Source organism: Myotis daubentonii, chromosome 1 (genome assembly GCF_963259705.1).
Source record: "Myotis daubentonii chromosome 1, mMyoDau2.1, whole genome shotgun sequence".
Classification (NCBI taxonomy): Eukaryota; Metazoa; Chordata; class Mammalia; order Chiroptera; family Vespertilionidae; genus Myotis; species Myotis daubentonii.
The window spans coordinates 115,456,826-115,470,889 of NC_081840.1; the positions used below are offsets into that span (position 1 = coordinate 115,456,826).

A 14,064-nucleotide genomic window follows, 5' to 3' on the forward strand; every position below is an offset into this window, starting at 1 on the left:
TACAGATGGCCAAGAGACATAAAAAAATGCTTAGAAACTAATCATCCAAGAGAGGCAAATTAAAATGACAATGAGGTATCACTTCATACCTGTCAGAATGGCTATATTAACAAATCAACAAAAGACAAGTGCTGGTGAGGAGGTAGAGAAAAGGGAACCCTAGTACACTGCTAGTGAGAATGCAGACTAGTGCAGCCACTACAAAAAACAGTATGGAGTATCCTCAAAAAATTAAAAATGGAACTCCCATTTCACCCAGTGATTCCGCTTCTAGAAATATATCCTAAGAAACCAGAAATACCAATCAGAAAGAATATATACACCTCCATGTTCATAGCAGTGCAATTTACAATAGCTAAGATTTGGAAATAGCCAAGTGCCCATCAGCAGATGAGTGGATAAAAGAGCTGTGGTAAAAAAACAAAAACAAAAACAAAAACAAAAACAAAAACAAAAACAAAACCTGTGGTACATTGGCCCAATGGAATACTATGCAGCTGTAAAAAAGAAAGAACTCTTATTTGCAACAGCATGGAGGGACCTGGAGAGTATTTTGCCAAGCAAAATAAGCCAGTCACAGAAGGATAAGTATCACATGATCTCACTCATAAGTGGAATCTAATGAACAAAACAAACGGATGAACAAAATAGATCCAGAGACATAGAATCATGGAACAGATTGTTGAATCTCAGAGGGAAGGTGGGGAAGGGTGGGTGGGAAGTGATCAACCAAAGAAATTATATGTATACTAGGGGCCCGGTGCACGAAATTCGTGCACTGGGTGTGGGGCGGGGGGGGAGTGTCCCTCAGCCCAGCCTGCCCCCTCTCACATACTGGGAGCCCTCAGGCGTTGATCCCCATCACCCTCCAATCGCAGGATCGGCCCCTTGCCCAGGCCTGACTCCTCTGGCTGAGGCGTCCGGCCCGGGCAGCGGGGGCCCGCAGCTGCAGTGGCCCCACGATCGTGGGCTTCGCTTTAGGCCCAGGCAAGGGACCCCTAGCTCCTGGGACTGCCAGCTCCCATCGCTGGCTCCACCCCTACTTCCTGCTATCACTGGCCAGGGCGGAAAAGGCACCTGATTCTCTGATCATGGCTGGCTGCCTTTGCCCTGCCCCCCAGCGCTTAGCTCCCCCCTGGGTTTCCGATCACTGTCAGTGGCAGGGGGCTTCTTCCTGCTTTCCCTTTCGCCTCCCTGCATTGTGCCTACATATGCAAATTAACCACCATCTTGTTGGCAGTTAACTGCCAATCTTAGTTGGCAGTTAACTGCCAATCTTAGTTGGCAGTTAATTTGCATATAGCCCTGATTAGCCAATGAAAAGGGTAGCTCGTACGCCAATTACCATTTTTCTCTTTTATTAGTGTTGATATGCATAACCCATGGACACAGACAACAGGGTGATGAAGGCCTGGGGTGGGGCGGGGCGGGGGAAGGGGGCATATGTAATACTTTCAACAATAAAGATTTAAAAAAAGAAAATAAAAAAACTAAAGCTGACTCTGCCAATAAGTAAGTAAAAGAAAAGAAAAGAAAATAACGTTGTTGCATCCTTCTGATTTTATCTTATTACATTCCTCTTAGAGTCTAAAGACCACAGTAATTTACATTGAACTTGGATTTATTTTAATATATTTCTCTCATCATGAGTTTCACAGTGTAATTTTTTTCTGTATAGAGTTATTATTACTGCTTGGGATAATTACTAAATATAAAAAGTAAAAATTAATTGCAAATGTATCATAGGTTGAGACAGAAGTTTTATGTACAAATATAAGAGCTAGTTTTAGATAGAAGTTTTAAAACTAGTTCTTATATTTGTAGATAAATTTTGCTAGAATGAAACAGAGTTAGCATCAATATTAAATCTATCTTTCATTTTTTATATTTGGAGTCATTTGAAATCTTGTTCAGAAGGGAATAAATGGAAAGTTGTTTTTCAGTGTCAATCAATTTTTTTGGACTTCTTTCAAGTTGAATGCCAAAAAAAAAAAAAATCAACTTGTGGTCTTTCATTAGAATAGGAGGAAAGTTCTTAGTGAATTGTTTGACTTGGTCTGTATTTAACTGAATTAAAAGCAGTAAATTGGAAACCATCTGACTTATAAAGGGATACAGAGCCCCATTAGAGAGTCACTTGCTTTCTCAGCAGATTTTGAATGGTCTCCTTGTTGCTGGTGGTTTCTGCATTGAGGGTAAGGCACTGATGTGAGATCTGGCATGGGCCTGCCTGCCTTTCTATCCTAGAAGAGGAAAGAGCTCTGGTAAAAAGGAGGAGGGAACAGAGAATCAGCATTGTGCCTTGAATGAATTTGTTCTCAGGAAGATCACTTTCAGAAAAGAGAATCTATGGCACTTGAGGACCTTGAGATTGATTCTCTCTTGGAGTGCCCAAGAGCCCAAGGGAAAGTTTTTGCACACACGGACCCATTAGAAGACCACTCATTCAGGATTGATTATAAATATGCTTATGCTATTGGAAACAGGGCCCTTTGAATAAAACCTCAAGAATTTGAAATTATTATTTTATTTTTATTTTTAAAATAGGTTTTTATAAATAATGTATTCAAAGATTTTGACCCACTACATAAAGAATCCCACTCCTTAAGAAAAATATACAAGTTTGGTAAGAGTTTAAATTTTGGGAGAGTCAAGCCTGATGCCAAGCCTTGAGATTTCTACTGCTTCAGTTCCAAAGGACCAACGGAAACAATTTTAGTACACAAAACTCCACTATGCTCTATAACTCCTTTTCTCCTGTGTAAGACAGCTTTCTTCTGCTTCATTAACCCCTTCTTTGTGCCTTGATGGATCTTGGAATCCAGTTTCCAGATTTTTGGATTTCCTTTAATAGGAAACTTCACAATCATTTCCTTGGGAATTGTGCAGATAAAAACAAATGGAGACTCAGATTCTTGACTCATATTTGGTTACTGATCCTTAAATTAATTCTAGGACAAGCAGTCAATTAGGTCCACACAGCCCAAAAGACAACTTGATGGATAGTCATTGGGAAATTCCACATTTTTCCCACAAAGAAAACGATATGTAGTCTGGAGTTCGGAGACTTCTTGGGGGGAGGATCTTTTGGCTGTGGCTGCTATCCAAAGTCATCCTCTGTGAGGGGTGTACCAGCTTCTTCCCTCCACCCTTTAAGTCCCTCTGACAAGCAGAGAAGCCCAAGGCTGATGCACAGAGAGGCACCAGCCACCATCAAAGCCTTCCTGAAATTCTTCGTCCTGGATTCACAACCGGTGCCGATATGAGTTGAACTCTGGTTCTGATCCTGCTGAATGGAAAGCCTTCATCTGTGTGGCTGCACCTGTCTGATCTATCCACTGGGGAGGGGACTGGTACAGGTTGGGATGCACCAGAATTCCCAAAGGCTCTTCAGAAGATCTACCCAATTTGGTCAGTGATTGGTTCAAGGTTCCACTGGCAATGGCCTGTATTGATTGTCTCATCTAGTTTGCTATAATACTTGGCTAGTGGCTTTTCATCTTCCACGATCTTTTTGCCTGCAAAATCAATGGTGATCTTAGAAAGTTGAGAGGCATGTCAAAATTCTCTCAGTTTCTCGTCTTGCTTCTGCAAAGTTTCCCACTCAATCTTGGATAACCACTGATTAGAATCACTGGCAAAGTAACCTGGCTCATCATCAATTACTTGGGCCCTTTGAATGCTAGTTCTATCAAACTCTAACAGTTTGTCTTTATGCGTGATAGCCTTCTCCAGGCCAGACTTAAATCGAAACTCTTGGTGAGGAAGACGGTCCTTGGTAGAGATGTCCACTTTTCCAGAATTCTCCATCCCTGACATTAGCTTCTTGAGTAACTTCTGGCTCTTGTTTGAGTCACGTTGTAAAATATCCTGTTCACGAGTACATACCAGAGTACCACAGAATAAGCAAGGACACAGACTATACGCCCCCAGATCACACAGTTATTGATCAGTTTGTGCTTCTGGCCCAGGCAATCACAAGGGTGGCGACCTGTGATCAGGACTGCAAGCTTGTCTTGTCCCTCTTTTGTGTATAAACTGACAAACTTTGTCTTCTTCTTTAAGGAGTTCTTGTTCCCTTGTGCCTTGGCCAAATCAAAAGGTGTTTTGACTTCTATGGTTGTGTCAGGTTCAGCAAATGCAGGAACTTTGTGTCTGTTCCTCCCTTTTTGCCTACTTCTCTTTAGCTGGTCTCCTGATCTCTGCCCATCTAAAATTTCATCTTTTTTTGAAGGACTGCTGCAGAACATCAGAAATCAACTCCTGATCATTCTTTTGCCATTTGTTTATAAGCTCTTCTATGAATTGACCTTTTTTTGCCCTCATTTCCCTGAAGGAGGTCAGCAACATAGTCTCATATCCCTTCGGGACTTTCAATTGACAAAACATATTGCATGATCTCCTCACTGACTTCCAGGGCAAAAGTTTTCCACAAATTCTGGGTACACCGCCCACCAGCTGCTCCGAGGGGACCGCCCCAGCCACCTCCATTTTCCCCAGCAGAACGGCTGGGCTGAGAAAGCCTGGAGTCCTGTGCCAGACTAGTTCCCTTTGCAACAGCAACTTGCTTGCCCGGGTTCCACCAGGCTGCACCGCCCCGCCATAGCGTCGCCTCCCCTTCCACCTGTGCTGTTATTATTATTTTTTAAATATATTTTTATTGATTTCAGAGAGGAAAGGAGAGGGAGAGAGAGATAGAAACATCAATGATGAGAGAGAATCATTGATCGGCTGCCTCCTGCTCGCTCCACACTGGGGTCCAGCCCGCAACTAGGGCATGTGCCCTGACTGGGAATCGAACCTTGACCTCCTGGTTCCTAAGTTGATGCTCAACCACTGAGTCATGCCGGCTGGGGAAGAATTTGAAATTATTTAACCTATGAGAAAAGCAAAAGCAGGAAAGGAATATAAAAAGATACAGCTTGGTGGGTAGAGAGCAGCTACTCTCTATTTTATTGAAATTATAATAGAAATCAATATGAGTGTAGACCAGGGTGCTAAAGGGTTCTACCATTGGAATGTACTATGCTGGTAAGTCATTTTTTTTTGGAGGGATTAAAAAAAAGTAACTTGGTTTAATAATGAAATTTTCAAGCTTTGGGAGAATGCTAGCAACATACTTTCTTTGCTTGATCAAAGGAAGGCCAGGATAAAAGGAACACATAGAGTGAAAATTATTTTTAATAAAGTTTACTTGATTTGAATATCTGGGAGAGGAGTTGCTGATTGCTTATAGTAGTATGATGGACTCTATTTTCAAATAAAGTTCCGCTTTCCTCACTGACTGGCAGTGTAGCCCTGGGAGATGTTTTAATGGTCTCAAAGTCTCAGTTTCCATATCTGTAAAACAGCACCTACTTAGGAGAATGAGGATTAAATTAGATCATATGAATGATTAAATGTAAGCTGTTTTGCATGCTGCTGGCACCTACTAATTGCTCAGTAAGTAATAACTATTAGCCAGAACCTGTAGGGAATTTTAGTAAAATAGGTTCCCTCGTTAGAGCTTATGTGAAGCCTTTGACTTTTGACAGCCTCTGATATTCCAGTTTTCATTCAGCTCATTCAAGCTGTATTGAAATGCATAGTAACAAGTCAGTGAATCTTTCATCCCTTCAGTGGAGCACAGCGGAGAGAAGAGTGGATTGGTGCTTTAGAGTCTCTGGCTTGCCCCCTCCGGTCTGCCACTAACCAGCAGTGGGTGATGGGCAGATTACTGGACTACAGTATCATATGCGAAGAAATGAGGCTTTTGGTCAAAACTGTCTGTATGCAAGGGGCATGTGCTAGTGTAAATGGATAAGGTTGTAGGAGTATAATTACGGTTAAGAATGAACCTGCCCTATTACGCAGCCTACGAAAAGCCTGTGTTGGCTTAGCAGAGCCATGAAACCAAAGTCCCAGTGGGAGATGCGTGGTGAGCTGGACTTCCAATGTGTGGTTCCACATGTAGGACTTAGAGCTTTATTTAAGCTCCATAAATCTTATTCTTTGGATACATTTCATCCCTTTAAAAAACATTTTAATTTGATGCCCTCTTGAATTTTCTGTTATTAATACTTGGAAAAAGATTCTTTCATATAATAGACCAAATAATGCAAAAAAGAAAAAATGCAAATATAAGAACATAAAAAGATGTGTCAGAGAAAGAATTAAAATTATGTTGACAGCTTTCTTTTCCTTTTAGGAACAGTTGAAACTTTTCTAAAAGATGAAACTGGTTGGTGGTATGTAGTCAACATTTAATAAAATGAATATGGGCAGAAGGCACTTGTGGTTCCATCAGATTCTGATGAAAATACATCTAAGAATCGACGTGACTTTTCAGCCTGCAAATTTGCATTTGTCAAAGAAGCCCTCCTGTAAGGATTCCAGAAGGGTTCTGATCCTGTCTGCCTCCCGTGTCTTTTTATAGTGTAAGCTTTCAAGCTGAAGTAGGAACTGCTAATTAGCACAGACACCAATCTTCACCTTTTAACTCCTGCAGAAGAACCCACTCGAGTTTGTGAAGTCTGCAGAGCAAAGGTAATTGCCCATTTTTCTTAAGTTAAAAAAAGTGAAAAGTGACTTAAGGTTAACTTTCTGTTTCCTGGAAATCTCACAGTAGGAGTCTTGAGGCAGCCACATTCTCTTTGAACTGAGAGCTGGATAGGATTGATGGTCCAGTCACTTTCAGGGTGTTCCAGTCGATAATTGAGAATGCTGCAAAAGCATCATAGCTCAGCTAAATACCACTTTAGAAAGTTCCAGTTTCCCTCATGGGGCAAGAAAGGCAAATGTGTGCTCATTATCACTGTACATGGCTTCTGCCAATTAGCCACATTCCAGAAGCATCACCAGAAGTCAGGATAAGTCTTTTTGCAGCGTGAGTCAGGGGTGCCCCGTGCCTAATTAGCTCAATTGAATTATTCAGCATCAAATGGGGAACCAGTCAGGACTTCCAATTATAATTCAGAAATGTTTCTGTTTTACATTGCAATAAAAATAACACTCTGGAGTGGAAGAATCAGATAAGGCACAGTTACAGGAAATGCTGGGGGAACAATTACCAAGAAGTGAAATTAGAAAGCTTCAAATGGATGGGTGAAACCTGACTGGAATAAACATAGCCTTCCTCTCAGTAAATTGTTGAGAAAATGTTCCTCAGGAAGACAGTAAAATCTTTAGCCTTGTAGGTCATGAACATTCCAGGAATGGTCCCATTTTTATAAGACTGGTTTAATCCTATGGGATGGGGTTGGACGTTAAATTCTCACTTGATATTACAGTTTGAATCTCCAGTGAGACTTAGCCAAGTTGTGCCAGGTGGAAGGGTGTTCCTGGCAAAGCATATTATATTTTATTGGTGGCAGTGATGAGTCTATTAAACTAAGGAGATTTCAGTTTAAATAATGATAACATTGATAATGAAACTATGTCCTTTCTTAACTGGTGAAAACATGAATGCTTCTCTTTACATTGGCTCAGGTTCCGTCATTAATGACAGAGATGGTTAACAATGAATATAAAATACCTCCTTTTCAGGTGTTGGGAAGGAGGAGGTAGGGAATCCCATGACAATTCAGAGTTTCAGAACTGGCATCTGGAATGATCAGACTCTGATCTTCAGAATCAATTTGATTGTTCCCTATCTAGCTAGCGCAACTTGGTGAGAGAGAAATGATATTGGGACTTAGAAAATGCCTAAGAGTGTTGTCTGTATCTTAACCACAATGTCTAAAAGTGTGTACTGAAGGCTTCTGTTTACATAATTACATTTGAGTATACTTATCCTAATCCATGCAGCAGTGCTATCCTGAGTGCACTGTGCAGCCACGGACATCCATCTCATCCAGGCTAAGAGATGACCCTTTTCTGAGCCTGGTCTGTGTCAGAACATTTTACTGACTCAGCTGACTTTCATACTGTCATTAAAGGGTAATAGTATATTAGTTTCATATTTCTGTTGTAACAGAATACTACAAAGCTAGTGGCTTAAACCAACACTCATGCATTATCTTACGGAGCTGGAAGTCACAAGTACACAGTGGTCTCCCTGGGTTAAAAGTGAGGGTGTTGGCAGGGCTGCCTTCTTCCGGAGGCTCTAGGGAGAACCCATCGCCTGGGTTTCCAGTTGCCGTGAGGCAGTGTGCCAAGCAGCACTGGCAGCAGCCTCACACATCTCGTGTTTACCATGTCTTTCAATTGTATCACTTCCTTTTGAGCCTGATTTAATCTTGTGTTGTTTTGTACACGAACATGCCGTACAGGTGTGTAGCCTAGGAACCATAGGCTACACCACATACAGCAGGTGTGCAGTAGGCTGTGCCACCTATGTTTGTGTAAGTACGCTCTTTAATGTTCTCACAACAACAAAATTGCCTAATGATACATATCTCTGTCATTAAAAGACTCATGATTGTATATGTTGACTCTAGTTCTTCTCCATGGCCATACTGTAGCTTAAGCCACCACTGGCCCTGTTACCCAGTCAGCAATTTGTTCACTTTTCTCCCTGCTTCCCCTCTTGCATCCCTACAATCTACTTTCCAAAGACCAATTAGAATGATTTTTTTTAAAGAAAATTCAGATTAGATCTTATTGCTCTTGCTTAAAACCCTTCAGGAGCTTCCACTGTACTCAGTATACATTTTAACTCTGTAACAAGTTCTGAAACCTCTCGCAGGGTCTGGCCCTTGTTTGTCTCTGCAAACTTACCTCATGCTTCCTTCCCTCTTGCTCACTGTTCTCTTACCAGTTTTCTTCTTAATCTGTAAATGCATGAAGTTCTTCCCAGCCTCGGGCCCTTGCGCATGCTGTGCCCTCTGCTCTGCGTGTTTGTTCCTCTTGCTCTTTACACGGCTGGTTCCTTTCATCTGTCAGCTCTCAGCTGATCAGGCAACTTAAACAAGTTCTTCCCTTCTCATTATTCTTACCACAGCCCTCTGTTATTGTCTTTTCTTCATAATTTGTACTATCTGTATGTTTCCTGAAGGTACAGTGCCTGGGACACAGGAAGTACACAATGGGAATTTTAAAAAAATCCCAGCTTGTAGGAAAGGGACCAACTATTCAGTCGGAAGAGATAATACTTTCCTCTCACGTTGCAGGGGGACCAGGAGAGAATTCACAGTGCACTTAGTTTGGTATCTGGTATAGAAGAAGCTGCTGTTACTTTTTTATTTTTTATTTTAATGCTTCCACTGATTATTTTATTCAGAAAAAATAAAACAAAAGAAGAAGACAGAGACAAAAATCCTGGTCATTTGCAATGTCTATCAGTTTTCAATTTGACCCGCCTGTCCAGAAGTATTTCATGCAAAACTCCATCTTTCCAGGCCTTTAAAGAATTTTACTGTCTTCTTGCTTGTTTTAAGTTTGTAGTCCTGGAAGCTCTGAAGTTTTTTTCCCCCCATAATTGACACCATTTAATATTTCCTTTGTCTTCTGGGATACCAGCTTTTTTCTTAGTTTCTCTTTCAGCTCAGGATCTAATCTTTATCATGTCTTCCTCTCCTGTTGCTTTACTTTTTGCTTCTATATGGTCTGCTTCATTTCATCTGATAAAACAGCTACTTGAGGCCAATAAAATCATTTCCCAATCTTGAAAGACTGACTCCCATTGTTCTCTTAGTCCAATCACATGTGAATGCCCAACAAGTCCATCTGAATTTATACCAAGATATGTTCCTTAGCCAGATTTTAGGGCAATTCTGGAATCAGACAAATTTGACAGCTGTAAGCTGGTCCGGAGGATTAGGACCCTCATCAGCTTCCTTATATGGAGCTCCCAGTGCAAAAGTCCATTGCCAAATGCATGTATGTAGGTTTTTTTAAAAATTCATTTCAATCGTTCTGGCTCCTGAAATTTCACCAAAGTTTGTTACTGTCCATCAGATTCCAACAATATCAAGTTGGGTTTCTTCATCCTTTTTTCCCCTCTCCTTCTCTTTGCTCTTTTTCTTTTCATTCTTGGCCTTGGTGGCCTTGAGCACGGGTTTGGTGGACCTCACATAGGAGTGCTCTGCCATGGTTCTGGGGATTCTTCTGTAGAAAGGTGGGAGCTGGCTCAGGATAAAACAGTTCGACCAGGAAAGGGCGAGGGAGAACCCAAGCTTGAAAGCGCAGGCATGTGCACGCACCGGTGGCAGCATGGCGCCTCAGCGCAAAGCTGTTGTTACTTCATAAATGGGTTAGATGGTGTTTAAATGCAAAATCCCATACTTATTTATGCCTGTCAAATGCATTTTAATTTGTTTAAAGGGCGAACATATGGATTCAATCCCATTTCCAGGCCTTTGTGTGGATCAAATCTGCCAGAGGAATCCCTCCCTCTTCCTCGGAGGCAGCTTTCGCCCTGGTTCCTGGTTCTCCCAAGAGCTGTTGGCCATAATTGGACACAGACCACTGCTTACTTAACTTTAATAATAGTTCTGCTTGTTATTAAACGGACTTAATCTTCATTAAGCCAATTTATTAAAATCATATTCTATTCTGATTCCTTGGGGATCTGTTTCCTTAGCCTTTATGTTTCTATTCTAAATTCACTTAATTTTCTCTTAGAGGGCATTTCCTTCCTTACTTTGTCCTTAGTTAAAATATGAGAAAGAGCTTATGGAAGGAAATCAATGGGAAGCAAATTCCCCTGACTTTGTTTCTTGAATATAGTGGGTTGTATTTCCTTTTGCTTGTTATTTTAACTAAGAGATAAATTAATGGCAAAGGCCGACTTGTTTCCTTGGCTTGGTGGCAGTTTGTCAGTTCAGAACAGGCCCAGTTGGTTTGTTTTTACTGCCACATGGCCTTGGCTCACCAGTTTACAGTCAAAACAGGACTAGTAAGTCATCATTTCTCTGCTGGAGTCAATGGGGATCAATTTTCCAGCCTCTAGAAACATCCTCCACAAATCTCTGAAAGTACTTTGCAGAAAACTCTCTAGCCTGGTTCAATCAGCATCCCTCCAAAGTTTATCATCTGCCTTGACACCTGAAGTTACTCTTGCTCACAGACTAAGCTGCTCTGCTGGCCTGCTTCCAGGAGAACATTCTCTGGAGATGGTTTTCGGGTGGAAGGGCTAGTAGGTACTAACCTGTTCACATTCTGTTCCCTGGCACCAATATAATAAACCACGTGACTTCCATGGGCATATAGCCTGAAGTTATTGGCAGACATTTTCTTTTGTCACATCAATATGTATAGAATTAACCTTAAGGCATTGTCCCTATTAAGACTGACTCCTAAAATAGAGGGTTACTGCTGGATACATAACTGTCACTCTTTAGAGAAGTCCTTTCTTAAGCTCTGATATTTTGTTTTAATACTTAAGAGGAAATACTTATTTCAGGTGGAGTTTATTGTTTTACATTGTAGGTGTAATGTAAACTCTCTCATACTCAATTAGCTCTACTCAATCAAGATTGTACAAAGGAATTAAGCCCTGATGTCTTAAGGCATTCAGTGAATATAATGGATTAACTTCTTGGCTATATCTCTAGAATGGTGCTACTAGCTTTGTTCCATTTTTGGAAGAATTGAGAAAAAAGCCAGACAATCATTTTCTGTAGGACTCAGTTCTCCAGTAGCATTCTGATAAAGACTCTAGGGAACCTAGTGTCTACTTGAAAATCATGGGTGTATGGAATCTACTCTTTGTGAGGCACTCAAATGCCTGTGTTGGGGATGCAGCCTCCAGTGTTTATACTAAAGGTATTTCCTAATCCATTAAGAGGTCCACCTATCACATCGATCTGGTGAGGTTGCTGCTTGCCTTCCGTTTGTTTCTCTTGGATTCAGCAACATCTCTGGCCTTCATTTCCCCTTTCTCAGTGCCGGTGCAACACATGCACTGTAAATCCTCGTTCTAGTCTCTGTTCTGATAGTTACTACCTCTCTGACCTTTCCCAATCTCTCCTAGTCCACATTAGAAATAATAATATGAGTCATTCATATATCACAGGAGGATAAAATAAAATGATCTTGAACATTATAAAATGTAAAGCCACATAACTATTGTAATGATTCAGGCAATTATAATTGTAGAAATGGGCAATTAATCTAGATGGATCCACATGAACATGGGGCTCAAGTTCAGATGAACACAGCAGGTCATACACCCAATTCGAGCAGCCAAGAAAGTCGGCATAAAGCACTAGTGCTCAGGACATATGATACCTTCAAGGACAAATAGAAATATATATTAAAAAAACTACATATTACAATTTGAAAATAAAAATAAAATAATAGCTTAAAGTTATAGAGCACGTTATATGCCAGACAGTATTAGGTATTTATTTAATCCCTGAAACACCTCCATAAGATAGGTACTATCATTTTCTTCTCCATATCATAGTAAGGAAATTAAGCCCTAGAAAGTATAAGTGACTTGCCCAAGGTGACACAGGCAATGGCTGGCATAGCTACATTTTGACTCCAGAGAGAATATTCATATCTTCTATTCCAGGCTGTTTTAAGTCAGATACTGATAAAGTACTTGTCAGTAGAATGACCTTGAAAGTGGGATGGCAAAGCCAGATAAGGCCATGAGAAACAATCAGAATTTAATATATTTTAATATATTTATGAGTCAGAAGGCCTTATCAGGTATGAAGCATATTTATGAGTCAGAAGGTCCTATCAGGTATGAAAAAAATGCAAGATTCTGTCATCCTCAGAGATATTGAGAGCTAGATGAAAGGATGTTTAAAATCTTAAGAGCCAAAGAAATTCAAAATCCAAACAGGTACTGCTGCAGCCTGAGTGGGTTATAAGGAACTCAAGAGCCACTTCTCTTTTGCTCTGAAGTTCCCATTGGGGACTATAAATAGGACTCAGTAGGCCCATCAAGAATTCAATGGGTACTGGAAAAAATAAAATTGAAAATAAAGGAGAGGAAGGGAATAGAGAACTAGAGATGAATTGAATAAATGTTGAAAACTTTATGACAGATATCTGGTCACTTTAACATTTTATTTCAGGGGACAGAGCATAATTAAACTAAGTACTTTGATCAGGACATCTGATATAAATAATTTGTGCTAATCTTAAATTAACTACATTTTCTTTGGATGATAAAAGTGACTAATTATTAATGATAGCTATTGAAATCAGCAGATTAAATGTGTGGTAAATACACAAGTCAGATGATATTATCAGAACCTATTTATTGAACCCATATATATCAGATATTTTGGTGAGTAGCTATTGTACATTTATTTTATACAGCGACTCTGTTCTGTGTCCTATATCTTATAAGTATTTCCATTTTACACATGAAAAAATGGGGCTTACAGAGGTTAAGTCATTTATTTACTCAAGGCTACATGCCACTTGGCTAGTAAGTGACAGAGGTTGGATTGAACTAAACTCCATCTGATGCTAAGGCCATACAGGGCATGTCTAACCCTTTCAGCAGTGGCATACCAAGGTTGGGGGTGGCTCTCAGAGTGGTTTTCCCCAACAGGGAAGAGCATTGCATCACTGACATTGTTTAGAATTACCGACCGTGTTACTAGAAAACAGACTGACTTTAAGTCGGTTTTGTTGTTGTTTAAAAATTCTCTGCACACAATGCACCATCTTATTGTCTGCATCCAGGACAGTGAGAAGGTGGGAAAAATGAGGAAAGGACAAAAGTTAATAAGTCGTTACTATTGTGGGCAACTATGACTCATTCTCACTGGGAACCTGTGAAAAACTGTGTGGACACATCTCAGAACTGTCCCAGCGGAGGACATGGAGGCTGGGGTGGTTACTCACCAGCCTCTGTCCCCCACTGGATGGGGATTTGAGGGCCTATGCCATGAATATCCTAATTCAGCCTGTTTGTTTCTCAGCAAGTTCGCCATTAAAGAAAGCTCCCAGGTAGAGAGGCGGAGATACAGGTACATGAGGCGGGAAGCTGTTGAGACCTGTTAACCTGTGAATTAAGGAGGGCAAGGGGATCTGCGGTTAGGCACCAACAATATCTACTATACCACAGTGTGGTTTAAGGAACATGCTGCGGACATCTGTCCACCCAAGGCATCGTATTAAATGCTTAAGTAGTTTGGCTGTATTTTAATTAACGGAGTAGGCTGCTTGGATTTA

General features: G+C 40.7%; 2 pseudogenes; both read right to left on the bottom strand.

Moving 5' to 3' along the window:
• Positions 1-2,727: 2,727 nt before the first annotated feature.
• LOC132226411 (activating signal cointegrator 1-like) lies at positions 2,728-4,491 on the bottom strand (annotated as a pseudogene).
• A 4,750-nt stretch (positions 4,492-9,241) lies between these two features.
• On the bottom strand, positions 9,242-10,010 carry LOC132226417 (protein FRG1-like; annotated as a pseudogene).
• Positions 10,011-14,064: the final 4,054 nt, after the last annotated feature.